Source organism: Alosa pseudoharengus, unplaced genomic scaffold (genome assembly GCF_046254945.1).
Source record: "Alosa pseudoharengus isolate Yale_2024_CS ecotype anadromous, Long Island Sound unplaced genomic scaffold, YU_APseudo_1.1 YU_APseudo_1.1_scf_8, whole genome shotgun sequence".
NCBI lineage: Eukaryota > Metazoa > Chordata > Actinopteri > Clupeiformes > Clupeidae > Alosa > Alosa pseudoharengus.
The window spans coordinates 31,190,134-31,205,565 of record NW_027468870.1 but is presented as its reverse complement, the minus strand read 5'-3'; positions in this window follow the sequence as shown (position 1 = coordinate 31,205,565).

Below are 15,432 nucleotides of genomic sequence, written 5' to 3'. Positions count from 1 at the left end.
AATCGCAACTGAAGCTCTGCTGCTTCACCTGTTGAGGACGATGAAAAGAGTAGTTTTAGTTGGCACTTTGCAATTCTACAATTCACGTGAGAAAGCTTTTTATATGGTGCTGATGATTCATGATATTAAGTCTTAAATTAAATTATTTGCAAAAATAGCTAATATATTTAAATATACTTTATGATGTAATGTAAACAATTCAACCAAACTCCATTAGCAATGGAAGATCCTGTCATGTTGCAATAAATAGTATATAGCAGGAAAAAAAATGATGGAATGTAGTGTACCAAGAGAATGGCAGTGTAGTTACATGTTTGTCAACCAAATATACACTAGGATCGGACCTGCACTACTAATCTATAAGGGACAATTCACTGCTGGATGCAGCTGTAGAGTTCTCACTTCATGGTCAATTCTCTACAAATTACAGCCCTCACAACATCAACATACCTACTGCTGATCTCTTTCTTCATTTTACTACATCGGTAATTCTCAAGTTGGCACTATCATTCAGTACTACTTAACATAGATCTAAAAAAAGATTTTCAACATGCACAATTAATGTGTAACAAGCATTGGTGATCTGTGCGTGTATGTGTATGAGAGAGAGAGAGAGAAAGAGAGAGAGAGAGAGAGAAAGAAAGAGCTGGTTGGCTGCCCAGCACAAAAAATGCAGTGATAGTGGATTTATACACACACACATACACACTGCCAGCTGGTGGAGAACTTGCACATGTGTTTCACTCCTCCCTGGCCAACAGTTGGCTGATCCACATCATCCATAGCACCCTAGGGTGCTCTACACACCCTACCTCACAAGGAACACACTCCGAAGACTAAGTGATGCAGAACACCACACAGAACACCTACAGAAGCTTCAAAGAACCATGTATTCATACAGGAATCTTTTCTTTGTTTGCTTTTCCTATGCACATGTAAATATACTGTAGTCAATAGGTCACTGTAAAGAAACTGCACTAAAATAACTGTATTTATCCTGCACAGAACCGGAACCTTTCATGTGATTCTATCGTGAGACAATAACACTGAGAAATTATGGTTTATCAAAAAATACCACACTCACATTCACACTCAGCTAACATTTCTTTAACTAACTAATAACTGTAAACTCCGTCTTCGTGGTCCCTGTGAATGATAGCACACTTATGATCAAATCTATACAGCTAAACTTCCTCTCTCATCTAATGTCAGAGCAGGGTAGAAATTACAGTACTATGGGTAACTACGCATGGGTCAAATCACTGATGGAGGATATGCCCCCAGTACATTGGTCAAGGGCCCTTTTCAAATTCCTACAACAATTTGTGTACATTCTCAAAGAACTTTACACTCATGCTGCAAGATACGAGGCACAGCACAGTTTCACTTTGCTTGACAACACAATAAATGAATGAAAATCAGGCTAATTATGTTTTCCTGGCAAACCTACCAACCAACCAACCAACCAACCAGGACATGAGAAATAGATAAAAGTGTAAACATACTGGTTACAGATTCAAAGTGTTTGAACCTGGTATACATTCACAGTAGTTTGTATGATATTGAAAAATGGGGAAATTAGCAGCATCAGCCATATTATAATGAAAAACACTCAATTGCATCCTAATGTGCATACAAATATACCATATATTACTGACATATAAGCCCTGCTATTAAAACCTCTCGCTCTGATTTATCCCCAACAAAATCAGGAATTCCCAAAGATCTCAGGAGGAGCTGCAATAACCATACCAAATTCACTAGCAAACAGATAATTGTTGATGTTGACCCCCCCCCCCCCCCCCCCCCCCCACACACACACACCACCACCACTACCACCTCTCTATCCTGCTTTATCTGCAGTCCCCTGCAGTAGACAAAAGATAAAAATGCGACCGTATCCATTAGATACCTGGTCAGACATTAATGGCCGACCTGCTTTTTGTGTAATTACATCCAGTGCTCAACCCACAGTCCTCAGTGCTTAAGTATCTAGCTCAGGCGCCCAAGTGCCTTTACATTAGCCCTCTATGGCCATTAATTTAGTCCCAATAGCTGAGGCACAGAGCCACTGGGCCAATCGGAAGCTTTTTACACTCTAATGCACCGCTTTCCTGTTCAAATGAAAAGCAGAAAAGGACAGTAATTAATGGAAATAAGGGTTGTCTTAAAATAACAGAGCAGGGAAAAAAGAGATGTAATTACCCCACAAGAAGTGCAGGGTTTTCAGTTGACCTGAGTTGTGCTGGATCACTCTTAACATCTCTTTATTTTTTATTTCTTTCATTTCCAATGGTGGTTAAACCTCAACTGTTCTCTCTTACATACCCAATTCTCTCATTTAGATAGTCTTATAGGTAAACAATAGTGAGAATATTGTAGTCAAAATCTCAACCCAAATTCGAACTCTTGGAAAGGACAGTCGCTGCACACTGCAGGCTCTCATCAGCCAGCATTAACACACTGTGCCACAGAGTGAATATGGGGTAAATAACTATAGAGTGCACAACTGCTTCACCAGCACATTTAAATGACACTTTTAAATGTTAATTTAAAGCAGTCATTACTTTACAAGGTCAGCCTATATGAACCAATGAATTAACTTGATGACGCTGAATAAATAAAAACAGAGATGATTCATGGATTAAACTAAGGTAGTCCATCATAAAGTCTCTGTTATTTGCAGGTGTATCCGTTCACGTGCTACTAAACGTCATTAACCACCTTAGTCCAGACTACTAAAGTTTGGAAACTATCATGGTTCAAACTTGCAAAGTACTATGTAAGTACGACGGTTTTGGGAAACAGTCGTAATTTTGAACGATGCATCGTACCATGTTAGTAAAAAGCTAACCTCCATAATTGGAGAAACGAGAAACGCACCCCAGGGCAGCAGATTTCAGATTACATTATGTGCTTACATAATTGCAGAAGGGTACTCCAATGTTTTCTCAGTTAGCCTTTTAAAATGATATCAGATTAGTAAACAGAATTAAATGTGCCTTTGGAACATTGGGTGAATGGTTGCTGATAATGGGCAATGTAGATATTGCATTAAAGATCAGCCATTTCTTTCTACAAGTCATTTACAACATTAATGATGAAAACAAGGGCATTTAAGTGTCTCCAAACTTTTGAACAGTAGGTATAATGTTGTATTGTGGGCTGAAGGCATTGCTGTAAAAGAGATTCATGCTCAGCCATTCTTCCTTAAATAAACAATGGTTGATGATGATACAATACAATACAATACAATAAACATTTCAGTTGCATACTATTTTACAGTGTTTTGATTGTTTTTAGTTGTTTTTTTATCCATCACCATACTTCCCTAGAGTGGTCAGTAATGATGGTTTACACCAAATCTGAGACCCCCCCCCCCCCCCAACCGAAAAAAAAAAAAGAAAGAAAAAACTAAGCAGAAACCGTTGCTACCTGTTGGCTCTGAAGGGGAGGGTCTGGATGCGCTTCCAGTGACTCCCTCCTCTCTCTCTCACACACACACATGCTAGTAAACAAGGCAGATGAATGGGGAAATGTCCCCACCTCAGACACCAGTCTGTCATGACACAACAGACAGGAGGAACTTCCAGACATGCAGACAGTGACTTAATGACAGTCCAAGACACAAAGACTACTAAAGACAATCGTTTTTCATCTACAGTGTGTTTGGGGGGGGGGGGGCCTGAAAGCAAATCAGTAATGTCTTTTAACTTACCTTGTCTGATAGTCCTTTATTCCTCCATCAGGACAGGTTTTCCCTGATATATGATATAGCGCTGCTGCAGAATTTCCTTTCTTCCCTTCTCTCAGCACTGTCTACAATGACTACATCTGAGAAAGCATTCTGGTTTCGGACCATGCACAAACCATCAGCCTGAAAGGCATCGAGAGAGAGAGAGAAAGAGAGGGGGAAAGTCAGGGGGGGGCTGAAGTGAGGGGGCAGTAAAAGTAGAAAAGAGACAGCGAGACAGAGGCAGTGTCGGGTGAGACATGTGCTGGATGTTGCTGATAGTCACAGGGTGTCGCATTCCAAGTAACCCAGCATGTGGTGTAAAATAAGACTCTCTTCCAACCCCCTAATTAAATCCCTCATTCTGTGTCAGCCATACACCCCCCACAACCATCGCCCAATTGTTTAAGCAATGGCTCTTTAAGTATATGAACAGGCAAACGTGGCAGCTATATTTTATGGGGCAAATGTCTCCCACTGTCTTTCCCTCACTTGCAGTAAGTGTTTTGAAGTTATAGATGAGACACTAGTATGGTGTCAGAAATGCATGGTGTGAACAGAATTAGAGTTCTCAACGGGCCTGAAAATTACAACCCGACCCGACCCGGCCCGTGGCTTTTAAAGCCCGGACCCGATGTAACCCGACACATCAACATGAATTATCTGCCCGAACCCGGCCCGCGGCCCTACGTAAAACATAAGCTTAGACTGTTAAACCCTGACTTTATTTAGGTGAAGATTCAACACATTAGCGTGAATCACTTAAAATGGTGATTTTCTGCTCTTCTGGCATATCGTGACGGAAGAACCATGCCAACTTTGGATGCGGTTATCTTAGCGATACTTTTTGCAATACCCTTGATATACATATCGTTGGAAAGCCTAGTTTATGGTCGTTCATATGAGCACAATAACTTAATTTTGTAAATTTTACCAAAGCGACTGGTTTCGCCTTGCAGGGTTACATATTTCATCAGCACCTTGCATTTTGAGCATTGCACATAACCTGTAGAATTTGATCACAGCACCACTCCAAACACTTTCCAGACCTCTGATTTTCCCACTCCTGTAGTAGCGATGGTGACCTGCGGCACCTGCGGCAAGTTTAGCCTACTTTTCAACAACTCCATCTTCTTCTCCAGGCTAAAGGCGTGCACGCAGCGGCAGGTCTGCCCGTGCCCCTCTCCATGATGCACGTTGCACGCAGCAGCAGACTTTCTTTATGGTGAACAGCTGCGATGATTAATAGGCTAAATATTTTTTTTTCACTGAGCAGAAAAGATTAAGCCCGAGGTCCGACCCGACCCGAGTCATTTGCTTATATTTTCGACCCGAACCCGGCCCGAACCTACGGGTCCCGTCGGGTTAGTCGGGCCGACCCGACCCGTTGAGAACTCTAAACAGAATGCCATTTACAGGTAGGCCATGGCAAAATGAAGCAATATAATGTCATTAAGTAGGATCAATAAGAGTAAATTTGTTCATGTTAATTATTAAATTCCATTATTTTGGTAACACTTACATCCAGTATAGTTGTAGAGTTGTGGCACTAACACTTTAAATATCAGTGTTGATGTTAACGTCATTAGGTGGCGACCCCTGTGTGGTGAAGCGGGTAACGTGAATAAACCAGTCTAGTGTCTACACCATACATGGGCAACATACGGCCCGCGGGCCACATCCGGCCCGTTGGCTTTCCCTGACCGGCCCGCGTAAGGTCCGTGAAAGAACAATAGTAAAGAGCCTAGCATAGAGATAATGCATGCAAATCAATATCGTTGTTTTTATTTTGAAAGCGACTGCTATTTGTATGCCCATACATTTGTGCGTGGATGCATACGACGTAAACACCCTCACTGATGTGCTGGTGAATAGAATTTATGCTTCTGCGTCGACACAATGCAGTTGCCTTTACGTCGGCGTAAACCTTTCAAAGTTTTGTGTCTCTTATGTCTGCGTCGCTCACCACCGCAGAGGTTGTTAGAACGAACTCCTACTGCTGCTCGTTGGCGATACGAAGTGTTCATTTCAAAACGTTACTGGCAGATAGACAGTTTACAATCGGATAACCCCGTAATTGTAACCAAAATATGTCTGAGTTTATTTGCAAAGCTTATGTTAGCGAACTAGTATGATGCTACCCACAGGTTGCTTGAAGCAGCCGGCTCAACACACAGAGCGAGTTGACCAATCACAGTTATGTGCATAAAGTTAAAGCAAAAACATAGCCTACATTTTAAAAATAGTTTTCTTTGTGCATGTTGATTAACTAATAACAGCCTACTATTGTCTGCTCCACATTTAATGATGAAATATTGCTGAGTGTTGATGAAATGGTGGCACAGGCCTATCGGTTGTACTGACTCCTTCACATTTTCATGACCTAGCCTAATTATATAGATATTGTAGTACTTTTTTATATCAGTCTTTGAAAACTGAAAAAAATGTCAATGTCAAAAAATCATTTTCGAGAATGAGGATTAAATACTGGACATAGACTAAATATTGCTGTTTTTCCTTTGTTTCCCTCACATTTTCATCTGTTCTTACGACTTGTAAACAAAACCATATGATTTACTTAATGTTATACAAGAACAGAATAGAATTGAACAGAATTGAGTTCAGACTTGAGTTCGGTATTTTGGGTCCAGCCCTCCTCAACAGTCCCAGTTTGTCATGTGGCCCCTTGGGGAAATTAGTTGCCCACCCCTGGTCTACACTCACACGAGTTGCATGTGTAATTACACAACACTTTACAATAGTATATACTGTAGTAAAGCCTACCAGATGACATTCATACAGATTTATAATTCTAATTATAAATAACAATGGTGTTCCATCATGAGGGTTATTTATAAATGAATATTTATGAAATATGAGTTATTTATTTATTATTGAGTTATTTATTTATTTATGTATGTATTATGAGTTATTTATTTATTATTGTTTTATTTATACACGTTGTAACTATACAAATCACAACATGAAAATGTTGCACAGAGATGAGAAGGGTATGTATCGAGTTATCTAACTCTGGGGAGTACGGTGAATAAGCTAAAGTCCCAAAAAGTCGGCATGTTCCTTTAAATAGAATTGATCAATGTGCCAATATTTGAGATTTCCACAAATAATGGACATGAGTATATAGAGGAAAAAACAAGGAAAGGGTACGTATTAAGTCATTTTCAGAAGCCTAAAATTGTATTTGTATTTATAGTTATATAACAGTATGTGTTATTTATCTATGAATGTACAACCATAGCACTTTGTACACTAGAATCTCACATCGATTTGCATGTTCCTAGGCCACATACCATTTTGCATTCAAATCTTCATGTTCATATGTTGGGGAGACTTGATTGGGGCACCACATTAATTATTGTATTTGCAGACAAAATACTAATTCATACCATAATATCACTCTTTTCACTGTGTTCCAAATCTAGGGCATTATAAAAATGAATATTTTAGATTCAACTGTATTGTCATTGTGCAGAGTACAAGTACAAAGCCAACGAATGTGCATACAGTATAGTGTTGTCACGATACCAAAATTATGACTTCGATACGATACCTACCATAAATATCACGATGCTCGATACTAAAACGATACTACGGCGAAATCCTAAGATATCTGGAGAAGAAAGGACTCATACCTCCTCCAAGTGTATTGAGTCATTTGTGTTAAATTTGGTGCACTTTTGTAGTGTGTAGGTCAATTCTGGGTTCTAAACTTCTAAACTTCCTACATAATTATTATTTTTTTATAGTCAGTAAAATAGTAGGCCTACTTTGTGTGATTAAGTCCTTTATTGTTTGTTATAGTTCATTTGACAAATGACAAACTATGAACTCAGTAAATTCCTATGATTAATTAGATATTAATGAATGAAGTAATACATAAATCATGAATTAATTCATGTACCCTTACCGTAAAGTGTAACTTACTCTGAGACTACACACATTACCAACCTAATTCGCTTCAATTGTGTAAAATGTAATGTAAATCAGGTTTTATGGCCAAGTATACTTTGGTATACAAGGAATTTGGTCTCTGCATGTATCCCATCCGTGAATTAGTGAACACACAGGTCACACATTGAAGCACACATTAACCTGGAGCAGTGAGTAAAATAGTAGGCCTACTTTGTGTGATTAAGTCCTTTATTGTTTGTTATAGTTAATTTACATTGTGTTGTGTTTTGGCAATAAAGTAGCTTTAAATAGCCAAACTAGGCTAGATCAAGGTCAGTGTTAAAATTACTGCATGCAAATCACTGAATGCTATGCAGAGGGGCCTAATCTTTAGGCCATCTGATGTACAGTAGGCTACCCTAGGCCTTCCCGTGTTCATGGGATTTCTTTGACAGTTGCAAAGGGGAAAATGTGAGGATAGTCTTCTTTGCGCCCAGTGTACAAGTACGACGTTCCAACCACTCAGGTCTTCGTCAGATAGGCCTACACCATTACCTGTTGCAATATATATGTGTGCATTCCTACATTACGTCTATTTCTTTGATAACACGATTTGCTACCATGTAACAATAAGCCGCTATTATTATTAGGACTCAACACGCTTTGGTGGTATGCTGTGGGCTTTAATTAGCGCATTTTTGGGTAGCCTATCCTACATCTGGGCAATTTGGCTATTTGGGCTATTTTGGCATTCAACGGCGCATTTGAAGGAGGCTGCTTGCGAGACCGTATGGAATAGTCATTGTTAAACCATGCTTTACTAAAACTTAGCATAGCCTTCATGCATTTGCACTCGTCTATTATTTGAACTCATTGGCAAAGTGAAACTAACTTCACCAAGGAGTCAGTCAACGACAAGACAGTTATATGCAGTTACTTTCACTATTGATTGACAATGGGTTACCATCGAAAACATAGGCTGGAAAAAGCAACACTTACCCTAATGTTGCTCAAATGACTGAATAAAACAACATTTATCCTGCAGGAGTTGCTTATATCTCGTGACAGTGCGTCTTCAGCTGTGCTCCATACGTGTCTCTCGCCTCTCCCCTAATCACTTTTAACCGTCATTACCAATTTGCAAATGATGGTGAATAACTACTCATCATGAGATGTACAGTATTTCGTAATATCTTTATTCTAATTATGTTTCCCATTGTAATCGTGCAATTTGTAATGCTTTGCATGGACGTGCGCTGGTGTGCGTTCATGAATGATAGAAGGATGGTGCGTGCACCTGCCAATATGACTGTTGACATGCGCTCTTAAAATAGCATATGAACAACTCGCCATTGACTTCTGACCAGGTTTAGGTGGTGTATGATAGCGATTTTTAGACAACGCGCCAGGGCCCGCCCTAGGTTGTTAATTGCCACACCCCTGGGCGCAATGCTTAAAAAATAAAGGTGCAAAATACCGAATTCAACTTCGCGCGACTGAAAAACGAACTGTACGCCATGCGCTGGTGCCCCAAAATATAGCCCAAAGTATCGATTCTAAAAACGTCTGAAATCGTATCGTTTTTTGCATGAAGGCATCGCGATACCTTTTTAGTATCGATACACCGTGCAACACTAATACAGTACAAACTTTTAATGGTCGGGTCATACTGTGAACATGTTTATCTTCAATTGTACAGTTAATTGTACGTTTATTTTTGGCTAGAATACTACTTCACTTTATACTGTAATACTACTACTTAAAGGAACACGCCACCCAATGTCAGTAGTAATAAATGTTCTTACCTTAATTTTCACGAGTTGAGTCATACCTCTCCCGTGTCGGTACGTGCACTCAAACGCTCTGGTGCGCGGCGCGAATGTGTTAGCATGTTGCTATGCTAGCGGGCTCAGACGTAGCCATAGATAGAAGTAATCAAAAACATCCACGTTTTTCCTACTTAAATACAGTTGCATGAGTAGTTGATAAAAATGTGTAAGGTCACACAACATGAAACGTGGCGATTTTCCAAGCGAATAAACAGGAGAACTACAACGTGCCCTGCTGGCGTTAGTTTGAGCTGACTTACCAAAGTAGCAGGTAGTGGTAAAGTAGATTGTGAACAATCATGGTTATAACATGCATTGTGAAGGGTTATGATAACAAGCAGAAGTATTATAGTGATTTCATGTTTCATAGAATTCCGCTTTGCTGCAAACAGCAGAAAGCATGGCTGGGATCTACAATTAGGTGTTAATTAATATTACTACGCTAGGTCGAAGTACTCCCAAGTGCTATTGCGCCACACATTGTAGTTCTCCTGTATATTCGCTTGGAAAATCGCCACGTTTCATTGTGTGACCTTACACATTTTTATGAACTACTCGTGCAACTGTATTTAAGTAGGGAAAACGTGGATGTTTTTGATTACTTCTATCTATGGCTACGTCTGAGCCCGCTAGCATACAGTAGCAACATGCTAACACATTCGCGCCGCGCACCAGAGCGTTTGAGTGCACGTACCGACACGGGAGAGGTATGACTCAACTCGTGAAAGTTAAGGTAAGAACATATATTACTACTGATATTGGGTGGCGTGTTCCTTTAAGATATGAATGCCCAAATGTGGCTTCAAACAAATCGGACACAGTGCAGCAACATTACAGTACATTTTCCAGAATTCTGTCTGATTTTATATGGAACGACCCATACAAACAAATAAACAAGAAATAATATTTAATGACCCTAAGCAGGCACTCAAACAAGCATTCGGTTATCTGTATGGCTAAGAATAAAGAGAGCTATCAGAACAAATTTGTACAGCTGAATTGAGTTTTGGGGAAATTTCTTCCATGCCACTTTGCTAATGCTGTTGTTATTGCATCACAATGTCATACTGCCCTCCGGACACACTGCTTAAACATATATCATACAAACTCACAATGGATAAGCCCTGTGCACCAAAACAATGGAGTGAAAAATTTATATTACACCAATTTATGCAACATGTACACAAAAAATAATTGATGACTGGTCATGGCTTGTTTATCTTCTATTTGTGCACGTGGTATTTTTCATAGCATCAATATTTTTTTCCATTCAGTTTAATGTTCATACTGTCTAGTCATTGTGTGTGATGTAACAGATTTGCAATCCGAATATGGGCACTTAAGTCCTCTCTCATTGGTATTACAGCTATGCTACCTTACTAGAGCACAGGGCGGGGGACCGCTCTGGGTGAAATGCATCAGTGTAATTAATACAGGACTCGGCCTAAAACACAGAGCACTCTGCAAAATTACACCGGGCCCAAAAAAACTTATCATGTCACAAGGTCAGGGGCAATTGATTGGACAGCGAGCCACTTCCAGAATGAGGGGAGGGTGGGCAGGCCTCACTTTGTGTGCATTAGAAGCTCACTGACACTGCATGGGATGCTGGGCAGCAGTAAGCACAGACTGGGTGCCAGGGAACCTGAAGCCAGTAACTTCCATTGTATTTTGGCTCTAGCCTACAATAAATATCGCTATCATGTCACATGAATCAAATATAAATAATAAAAAACAGAAATCTTGTATTTTTACACAGAAACAAAAAACATGTTGCTATAAGTCTATTGGACCTCAGCCAGACAATTTTGCTTCATCTCCGCCCACACGCACATATACTTCAAAAAGTAAACTGCCAAAGCCTACTGCTTTGTGACGCAGCTCATCAAAATCAATGCAGGTTTCTCTTCCCTCCATATATAGAATAAAAATTATGAAGTAAAGAAGCTGCAAAGATAAGTAGATATAAAGAACTCAAACAGGTCTTCAAGGTGTGCAAAGGTTGCATGCAGAGAAAGATGTACAGCTCTTTTATGATTGTTGGCTTCTGGTAGTGGCTTATTAATTCACTGAAGAAAGACTTATGGTTATGAATATAGCACTGGGACGACTAAAACACTGGACAAATGAAACCCTTGAAAACCTCTCCTAGAGTTAAAGCCGGGAGTGTGATTTGAGTGTGGTAGGCTACATTCTTCCATTCTGTACTTTTTTGTTTTTTAAATAAACAAATTGTATTCATGGTTTCATGTGCCATTCTAATGATCATAATATAGATGTATTAGGACTTCAACGTCTTCAAGTGTGCAATATCAGAGTATTTTTTTTTTTATTGCAAATGAGGTTTAACTGTCTGCAGTTAATGTGGTCACACTATGTGTTGAAGAGCAAAATCGACAAACTCCAACTCAGTACTGCTCAGACTAGTATCTACACCCACAATGACAGCAGAGCTCAAGAGCCAATTTAAGACGTTTACCTTCTCCTACGTAATATGATGCGTTTGTGGGTGGGAGAGGCATATTTAGGAGCCTGCTTAAAATGGATACACTTTTGATGCGTTTTACCTTGGTAATAGGTTGGATTTTGTAGTTGCTGCAATTTTGACATAGTATTCTCTCTGAAATGGACCATTGAGTCAGGAAACTTTGACACAAAACACAGGATGCGCAAATCAAGTCAGCAAAAAAGATATCCTCCAGTGTGCGATGCATACTCGTTTTTGAGGTTCCATGCTCAGATGGTATTTAATGAGCTCATTTTTAAAAACCCTGTTTTTTAATGTGGTCATTTCAAAGTTCAAGATTCGCATATAAAGAAGGAAATGACAGTTTACAGTAGCTTCATGGCCATGCACCGAACTCTTCTTAATCAACAAAGCCAAGTTAAAAACAATTTTCCATTTTATGTCATCTTTAAATATTGCACATAACTGTCTGTCATAACTATTCCCACTTTGGTAACACTTTACAGTACTTGACAGTTGTTGTGTTGTTAGTTCATATTCAGATTCAGAAGAAGACATGAACACACACGCAGTCAGGAGCGGAGGAGCAGCCGAACTTTACTTCTCTCTTTCTCATCTCATTACATACTTGTCACTAGCGCCCGCTAGTGCCTCCAGTAATCAATGCATTTAGAAAACACAATGCATATAAGGTGAATAGACACAACATCTTCCCCTTTGAACAAAGAATGCCTCTAGTAACTAAATTAGGCTAAATTAACCTGGCATTATCACTCTTAACAGTGTATGTATTTCCGCAACACATTTCAACACATTTTACTTTCCCATGACAAAGTCTTTTGTCCAGCTAGGTGCATTTCTAATCCTGACAGGTCTGGGCTGGGTATCAGGCGTTTGTTCAGTCCCTGTATTAACACAGTCCATTGCTCTATCAGAATCAGTATCTGTGCTCAATTCTGGAAGTGCTGAAAGGTGTGAGGCATTCCAGGTCTTTCCATCATCCAGCAGGTAAGTGTCTAGTCCTTTTTTCTTCATAACAGTTTTTGGTTCAGAAAACTTCAGTTCTCCTTTCTTTACTTTCCATGGCTTCCTAACCCGCACTGGTCACCGGGTTGGAAGTTGGAGGTGTATTCTTTCATTTTTAGTTGTTTATTCTCCACTCTTTCTTGCACAGATGTTTTATCTGTTGGTGGGACAGGCATGTCGATTACCTGTAGCTTGGTTCTCATTCGCTGACCATGGAGCAGTTCTGAAGGGGATACTCCAGTCGTGGAATGGGGTGTTGCTCTGTAGTCCATTAAGTAAGCTCTCAGGAATGACTTCCAGGGTTCACCTTGAATTGATGCAGTTTGTAAGCAGTCTTCAACACTCCTATTAAACCTCTCAACTTCTCCATTGGCTCTCGGATAATACACTGAAGATCTCAGGTGTTGGATTCCCCTCTTTTTGAGAAAATCAGCGAATTCAGAAGAGAGAAATTGATGGCCAAATATCACTGATCAATGTCTTTGGATTCCCTTCTCGAGCGAAAATTGAAGTCAGAAACAAGATGATAGTAGCTGTATCAGCCCGTGGAGCAAATGCTATTTCAGGCCATTTGCTAAAGTAGTCTACCATTGATATGGCAAACCTACAGTCAGGAGGTGCTATTTAAATTGGGCCTAGGCTACTACTAATACGCATAGACTTTGTAGGGGAGGGTCATGTCTTTTTATTCTTTGTTGAGGGGAGGGTCACCTTACTTTTTTTGTCTAGGAGGGAGGGTCACCCATCTTTTGTATTAATGAAAACAGCAAAAAATCAAAGTGGCTTGTTTGATTGTTGATTTCTGTCGCCATATAACGTTTCTTTCCATAGCTCTGTCAACATTGAACAATGAAAATAAGGGAGATTTCCCAGGTTTCTCACGCAAAATATGGAAAATGTCAACATTCGTCCCCATTAACATTGGAATTGGGTTGGAGCAACAAAGTAGCCTACTTTATTCACGCCTAACAGCCTATATCCATTTGGTCAACTTTCTCCAGCCCTAAAAAAGCTAAATTTAACTTTGGTTTACTTGTAGTTTACCGTGTAGCCTAACTTTAAACAGTGTGCATGCTTAACATAAAGCATACTTGTGCTTCATTCATCCACACATCCAGCTCCTAACAATTGACCTTGTTCCTGCCCATCTCTAGCTTTGCTGTCTCCATCCTTTCTGTTTTTGTTGTTTGCAAAAAAATATATAGTATTTATTGGTAACCAGCAACAAGTGCAATTTGTTATTCGCTGTCATTCTCTCTCCTGCCAACAAAAATGTGTTACGTTCCAAGTAGCAGTGCGTAATTCTGCTTCATAAAGTTGAACAAATACATTTGGTCATATAAATAGCCAGTTTATGGTCTACAGTGTAGTTGGTAAGTTATGGTAGGCCAACTTGGAGTGAATATACAGGGGGAATTCTTTGTCTAGCTGAGTAGCCTGGCAGGTGCGCACGTAGGCATAGCCTACGGTCGAACACTGCAAGCGCTAATGAATTGTGCTCTCACGACAACGTCGTTAACTTAAATAGGCCTAGGTTAACATCACTCTGAGTTCGCATTCAAGCAAGCAAAACGATGATTTGAATACATCTGTTTCTCTGGAAGGGCAAGGGAGCTTTACAATGGCAGCTTTACAATGACCGAGGAAGCCTAGAGACGAGTCCATAGCAACAAGTTCATGTGTTGAATTTGTTATTACCCAGTGTGCTTTGTAGAATGGTCTCAATGCTTTATTGTTTTATTTAATGTGAATACTTACTAGAGGAGTAACTTTTCAAGTAGGCTAATGCAGTTGCAGGAAGTGTGCATTTAGTTTCCATTGTGTTTCCACAACAATGTTAGTGAGTAAATCTACTGAAATGGCCACCATCTTGGTGAAGTGTGATGTGTAAGATCAGAAAGCAGAGGTTGGTTTTAGGGCGGTAGCATATGATGTGTTTTCATAGCGCGTAAGAGCGTCGGCGGAAGACATCGACAATTGGCCGGGGAGGGTCATGTCATTTTTGAAAATGCTGCTGGATGGTCGTTGAAAATTATATAGCAGGCAGGGGAGGGTCATGCAACTTTTGACCGAAGCACTCAAAATCCCTCCGGCGATCCCGTTTATAAATAACGAATGGTCCCTTAGTGTTCGGTAAGGTCTGCTGTTTATATGATATATGGTTTGTCATGTGTTGCGTGAAGAGTGTGTAGGCCTACGATATTCCACCGAGACGAATGGATGTGGAGATGGACGCAGAGAATAATTATAAAATCTCTTGAAGTTATTTTTCTCGCAAACTGTTTATCACAGCAAACAGTGGCTAGCTAGCACCGTTTAAAAGCTGAGAAAAGGCTCTTTCATGTGACACATGTCTGATGAGTAGCGTACTTCTCGAAGAGTTCAACAGAGAAGAATGGGTGAATTTGGACGCACTTCATGCTTGTAGTGAAGTAAAGCTGAAGCGCTGCATGCTGCGCAGG